The sequence below is a fragment of the Chiloscyllium plagiosum genome, unplaced genomic scaffold (assembly GCF_037043375.1).
Source record: "Chiloscyllium plagiosum isolate Xiang-an unplaced genomic scaffold, Cpla_swu_hap1 HiC_scaffold_23, whole genome shotgun sequence".
NCBI classification, from domain to species: Eukaryota; Metazoa; Chordata; class Chondrichthyes; order Orectolobiformes; family Hemiscylliidae; genus Chiloscyllium; species Chiloscyllium plagiosum.
The window spans coordinates 26,063,987-26,071,556 of NW_028270161.1; positions in this window are offsets into that span (position 1 = coordinate 26,063,987).

Genomic DNA, 7,570 nt, shown 5'->3' on the forward strand with positions numbered 1-7,570 from the left:
GGGATGGTCACTTGATGTCCCTGGCTCGCACCCGGGAGAGTGCGGGGCGGTCACGTGATGTTCCGTTTCGCGCCCCGGAAGGGTGCGGGCGGTCACGTGACGTCCCGTTTCGCGCCCCGGAAGAGGGTGGTCGGTCACGTGATGTTCCGTTTCGCGCCTCGGAGATGGGTCGAGGAGGTCACGTGATGCTCCGTTTCGCGGGTAAAAGGAGGTCACGTGGGGTCGGACATCTAGGAATGCGAGGAGGCGGGGAATGGAGTCAGAGCAACACCCAATCAGGAGATAATTCTACTTCAGTGTTTATATGACGTTTTTTATTGTATAAAAGACTGGGGCAGGGACAAAAGGAGGTCTTTCTTTTTGAACTGGCACACTTTTGTAGTTTGTCAGGGACAAAGAGGTTTAGACCCAGAGCTCTGAATGCTTTGTTCACTTACTGTGTAAACTAAATTAAGAGTGTGAGACCGAATATCTTCTCCTATTGCTTCATTTAAAAGAACACGCAGGACTTGGCTCACACATAGGAGAAAGTAACTTTAAATTGGTAGATTGAGCCAGAGTCCGACAGGATCCCCACAGCCCGATGGCAAATGGGCACGCTAAGGCATGTCCGGATGGTGGATGAGGGAGAAGAGGTGGATGGTGTGCAGCAGCAGTATATACAGCGCCCGCCTTTTTACCCCCTGGAAGGGAACAAAATTAAAATTCCGGAGGCGGCTCAGGTTGTGGGGCACAGGCTCCCGCGGGAAGTATGGGACCTTGGGGCCAATGTGAAATTCCGTCCGGGCTGGGGTGAGCGCGGACGGGATCCCACTGCACACCTGAGCGTCCTCCAAGTGGTGCACTACGTCGGGTCCGAGCACCACCGTTTTAAGGTGTCGGATGGCGGTGGCCACGTACCGGACGTCTACTGCTGCCCTGCTCGCTATGTCCTATGGCAGCGTCCAGCCCAGGCCCCCGGCACCCAGCATGTCCCCGACCCTGGTCACCCTCGCCGCCACGGCCCTCCTCTCAGACAGCCACTCGAACCCCCGAGTACGGAGGTGTGGATTCCTGAGCAACGGCTCCCTGACGACAGCCGCTACTCCTGCCGGAGGGTAGGCACAGTGCGATTCGACCATGTTCTAGACAGTGATCAGGTCCTGGTAAAAGCCAGGCAGCATCTTGAGGGCAACCTCCAAACCGTCACGGTCGACGAACAGGAGCTGCATGTCGTAGTTGAGGTTACGCACCTGGCGGAAAAAATACGTGCCAGGGCGCACCACCGAGGAGGAGGCTCGACATAAAGGTATCGCTGCAAGGTCTAAAGGCGGAACGTTGCGACCTGGGTGCGGACGCACACCAGCGACTGATCACCCTCCTCAATAGGGAGACTCAGAACCTGCACTGCGACCCAGTGCATCTTTTTGTCCCAGAAGAAGTTGACCAATGTTCTCTGGATGTCAGCGACAAAGCCAGGAGGAGGGACCAAAGTGACCAGCTGGTACCACAGCATGGCGGCCACCAGCTAGTTTATGACCAGCACTCGACTCCTGTAAGATAGCACTCGGAGTAGTCCTGTCCAGCGGCCTAGGCGAGCCAAGCCTTTGGCCTCCAGCTCCTGCCAGGATTCCTCAGCCAGGCTGAGGTAGACCCCCCAGGTAGCGGAGATGGGTGGTACTCCAGCTGAACCCCCGTAACTCCTCCGGCAGAAAGTCCACCCGCCATGGACCGACCAGTAGTCCAGAACATTTGGCCCAGTTGATCCTGGCGGAAGACGCTGCCGAGTACACGGCCTGGCATTATGTTGGTTGCTTTTACGAGGCAGTGGTCGTGTAAATGGAGTAAATGGTTGGAAGGCTACTTTGCATGATAGACTGGGCTATGTTCACAATTTTCTGTAGTTTCTTGGAGTCTTGGGAAGAGCAGTTAGCAAACCATGCCATGATGCACCCAGATAGAATGCTTTCTATGGTGCATATACAAAAAATTGGCAAGAATCCTTGTGGAAATGCCAAATTTCCTTAGCCTCCTAGGGAAGCAGAGTTGTTGTGCTTTCTTGAGCATTGCATCGATATGGGTAGATCATCACTCCCAGGAATTTGACACTCTCAACCATCTCCATCTCAGACCATTGATGCAGGGGTGTGCCCTCCACTCTGCTTCGTGAAGTCAATGACCAGCTCCTTAATTTTGCTGATATTGACTGAGAGATTGCTGTCTTTACACAATGCCGCCAAGCACTCAATCACTTATCTGTATTCTGTCCTGTGGAAACCCGGAACCAAAGCCAGACCAGTGCTGGAACTAGGAACACAATGACCCAACGTTGAGGAGGCCTGACTGACCCAGCCACAAGACTCCCTGGAACAGGCAAAATTGCAAATGGTTCCCAGGACCCAATCAGGAGCACCCACTACCCTCACCAACACCCAGGATCATTTAGGAGCAGACATTTAAGCAGGAAATGTGAAACAACACTATTATTGATCAGTGATGGTTTCAAAAGCTAGAAAATGCCAAAGACTACATTTTGAGTGAAAACACTGCAATCATAATTACAGATGTATTGTCAGTAGGATGGAAAATGTATTTAAGAAATCTAAATAAGGAATTTTGAGACAGATGAGGGTCCATGGTGTTCGAGGTGAGCTACTGGTATGGATTGAGGATTGGCTGTCTGACAGAAGGCAGAGAGTTGGGATAAAAGGTTCTTTTTCGGAATGGCAGCCGGTGACAAGCGGTGTCCCGCAGGGTTCAGTGTTGGGGCCGCAGCTGTTCACATTATATATTAATGATCTGGATGAAGGGACTGGGGGGCATTCTAGCGAAGTTTGCCGATGATACAAAGTTAGGTGGACAGGCAGGTAGTACTGAGGAAGTGGGGAGGCTGCAGAAGGATCTAGACAGTTTGGAGGAGTGGTCCAGGAAATGGTTGATGGAATTCAATGTGAGCAAATGCGAGGTCTTGCACTTTGGGAAAAAGAATAGAAGCATGGATTACTTTCTAAACGGTGAGAAAATTCGTAAAGCCAAAGTACAGAGGGATCTGGGAGTGCTAGTTGAGGATTCTCTAAAGGTAAACATGCAGGTTGAGTCCGTGATTAAGAAAGCAAATGCAATGTTGTCAATTATCTCAAGAGGGTTGGAATATAAAAGCACTGTTGTGCTACTGAGACTTTATAAAGCTCTGGTTAGGCCCCATTTGGAGTACTGTGTCCAGTTTTGGTCCCCACACCTCAGGAAGGACATACTGGCACTGGAACGTGTCCAGCGGAGATTCACACGGATGATCCCTGGAATGGTAGGTCTAACATATGAGGAACGGCTGAGGATCCTGGGATTGTATTCATTGGAGTTTAGAAGATTAAGGGGAGATCTAATAGAAACTTACAAGATAATACATGGCTTGGAGAGGGTGGACGCTAGGAAATTGTTTCCGTTAGGCGAGGAGACTAGGACCCGTGGACACAGCCTTAGAATTAGAGGGGGTAAATTCAGAACAGAAATGCGGAGACATTTCTTCAGCCAGAGAGTGGTGGGCCTGTGGAATTCATTGCCACAGAATGCAGTGGAGGCTGGAACGCTAAATGTCTTCAAGGCAGAAATTGATAAATTCTTGATGTCACAAGGAATTAAGGGCTACGGGGAGAATGCGGGTAAGTGGTGTTGAAATGCCCATCAGCCATGATTGAATGGCGGAGTGGACTCGATGGGCCGAATGGCCTTACTTCCGCTCCTATGTCTTATGGTCTTATGGTCTTATAGATGGGCATGATAGAGGAACCAATGACTTATTCAGCATATTTTGGGAGAAAATAGCAGTTAGATATGAAAATGTAGTTAAAACAGATGGAATATCATTTTTGAGAATGAGTTTGAGACAGTAATTCTGAAAGAAAGGAACATAGTACCTGAGCAAAGAAACCTAACAGCAATGTTGGCCGGCATAAGGGCAATGAAAGGTTATTTAGTGATTAGGAATGGATTTGGTAAATTAAGTTCATGTTGGGGGAAATGATCTTAGACCAACACATGTAATTGCTCTACATTTTGACACATTTGTGCAGTTAGTCTATTTCTCTCAACTTTATATTGAAGTATCAACCTACTTTAGGTTGTCTGGACATAAATAACTAAATGTTGTACTCTTGTAACTCTAAATCTATGTTTTTCAGTTTGACCAAAATTTTGAAGACTAATATAGCTCTTCAATGAAGTTTAGTGGAGAAGAAGTGCTGCTTACAAGTTGCTCAGAACCAACAAGACCATAAGACATGGGGGCAGATATAGGCCATTCAGCCTATCAAGACTGCTCTGCTATTCAATGAGGTCATAGCTGATCTGATCGTCCTCAACTCCACTTTCCTATCTTTTCTCACAATCCTTGTTTCCCTGAATAAAAATCTATATGTTCAGCCTTGAATATATTTAACAACCCAACTTTTACAGCCCTCTGTAGTAAAGAATTCCACAAATTTAATTCACCTGAAAGAAGAAATTCTCTCTCATCTATTTTAAGAGGGTATTACAACGCAGAGGGAACCCCTCTGTTAATTAAAACCAAACACCGAGAAAAGCTCACCTCAACTCCGTAATCTGTTAAAATATGAGTAACAAAGAACTCTTAAATTCCACTATTTAAGGAAAAATAACAATTTATTTTCTTTACTCGAATAGTGAACACTAAACAACAACTATTCACAAATCCAAGCCCCCGTTTTCTTACCTACTAACTATCTGACTCCGACTCCATAATATAATATGCTTTTCCATTAACACACTTATTAAACATTACATTAACTTAATCTCAAAACCACCGAGTTTCTATCTTCCCCATTGTCTTCGCTCTTCCAGTTGCTGATCTCCCTGGGTAGTCTTCTTTAGTTTTACTGCAGGTATGTTTCACATGAAAAGGTACCTTTGATAGAGTTTTCGAATTTCTTTGAGAGCAAGATGTTAGATGGGCAGTTAGCTCTCTGGCTCTACAGTAGTTGCTCACTGTTCGATGGCAGTTGCTTTCCATCTATTTTTCAAACTATGGGATTTATATAACACCCCCCGTGCCCCCCCCATGACACATTACATTCTTATAATTTGATTGGTTTCCAAGTGTCAAAATAAAGAATTCAAATTCCTTTATCTTCTGCTATCCTGGGCATAATTTAAATTAATTGGTTAAATTTGAATTGTTGTCAAAAACAACAACCAAAACTCAGGTATCCATTTAACAACCAATTGTTACATGTATCTATGTTTTGGAATAGCTCGTCTCCCAGCCTTTCCATTAGGGCAGCTGAGCCTGCACTTTAAGTTGACTTCAAAAATTCAGAAAACACTTTCTACTTTAAAGTGAACATAGATGCTTTCGACTTCATAACAAGGCTGACCCCTTATTCTGAGATTAAGTCATCTGGTCCTAGACTATCCCACAGAGAGAAACTACCTTTCCACATCTACCTATCAAATTCAATATAGGTTTCAATTTTCCAAAATTGTCCAGATTCTGAAAAGCCACCATCAGATTGGAAAATAGTCAGTGTAACTCTTCTAATCAAGAAAGAGTGAGACATAAATCAGGAAATGACAGAGCATTTTGTTTAACATCTGTTTTAATGAATATACTAGAATCTATTAATAAAAAGAGGTTCTCGATGAACAGTTAAATTTAAATGCAATCAGGCTGTGTTAACATGGTTTTATGAAAGAGAAATCATGTTTAACTAATTTAGTGGTGTTTTTTATGGAAGTAAAATGCAAGATGGATGAAGTCAAGATGGATGTTCATACTGCTATAACCTATAGATGCTGTATACTTGGACGTCCAAAAGGCAATCAAGAAGGTGCCACCTCAAAGCTGACACTGCAAGATATAATAAATTGAGTTCTGCAGGGTGAGTGCCGAGGCCTAAACTACGTACAATCTATATTAATGGTTGACTATAAGAACAAATATACAGTTTGTAAATTTGGTGACAACATAAGACAGACATTGTTCAAATGGCAATAACAATGGAACTGGATGGCACTGGTACTTACATGGACTGCTGAGGGTAATCAAGATTATCAAGTGGATAGGAGAGTAAATCCTGAAGGTGACATAAGGAATCTGTAAAGGAATATAAGTGGTTTGAGTAGGCCAAAAAATGGTATATGGAGAATAATGTGGGAAATGTAAACTTGTGCTCTGAAAAGAAGAATAAAAACAGGATATTAATTAAACAGAGAGATTGTAGAACACTGCAAAGCATTCTGGGTGTCCTCATACATAAATCACAAAATGTCAGTATGCGGGTAAATCAACTGATTAGGAAAATAAGTGGGATGTCTTTTATTGAAAGGGGAATGGATATATAAGTAGGGATGTCCTGCTAGAGCATTGTGGACACCACACCTGAAATATTGTGTACACTTTTGGTTTCATCATTTAAGAAAGGACATAATTGCAATTGAAGTTCAGAGAAGGTTCACTTGACTCATTCCTGAAATGAAGGTGTTGTCATATGAAGAAATGTTGAACAAATTAGCCTGAATCTATTGGTGTTCGGAAGACTGAAAGATGAACTTACTGAGGTAAATAATATTCTGATAAGCCATCTTATTATGCTATCGTTTGGGGCGGGGGGGGGAGTGATGAGGTAGTGGGTATAGAGTGCTAGTGGAGAAAAGATGTTGATCGCTGAGATAAAGTGATCAGAATGTGAGAATGGCAGAACAAGGGTGTGTCTCCTGCCAGACTTGAAAGGACAGAGAGTCCTCCTGGGATGGGGGGAGGGAAGAGAGGACATGATAAGAGACCTTGGAGTGTAGGTTCATAGTTCCTTGAAAGGTTAATGGGATAGTGAAAGCGGCATTTGGTATGCTTTTCTTTATTGGTCAGAGCACTGCGTATAGGAGTTGGGAGGTCATTTTGCGGCTGTACAGGACATTGGTTAGACCACTTTTTGAATATTGTGTGCAATTCTGGTCTCCCTCCTTTGGAAGAATGTTGTTAAACTTGAAAGGGTTCAAAAAAGATTTACAAGGATGTTGCCAGGTTTGGAGGATTTGAGCTATAGGGAGAGGCTGAGTAGGCTAGGGCTGTTTTCCCTGGAGTGTTGGAGGCTGAGGGGTGCCATGATAGAGGTTTATAAAATCATGTGGGACACAGATAGGGTAAATAGACAATGTCCTTTCCCTGGGGTGGTGAAGTCCAGAACTAGAAGGTATAGGTTTAGGGTGAGAGGGGAAAAACATTTAAACATTTTCACACAGAGGGTGGTGCGTGTATGGAATGAGCTACAAGAGGAAGTGGTGGAGGCTGGTACAATTACAACAATTAAAAGGCATCTGGATGGATAGGAAGGGTTTAGAGGGCTATGGGCCAAGTGCTGGCAAATGAGTCTAGATTAGGTTAGGATATCTGGTCGGCATGCATGAGTTGCACCAAAGGGTCTGTTTCTGTGCTGTATACCTCTATGACTCTATAACAAGATAAAAGAAAGGGAAGAAATGGTGAACAATTTTGAAGGTGTTGAACTCAATATTAAGTTCAGAATGTTTTAAACACATTGCCCTGCTAGCATGCCCACCTATCTGTCATCGGTATGCT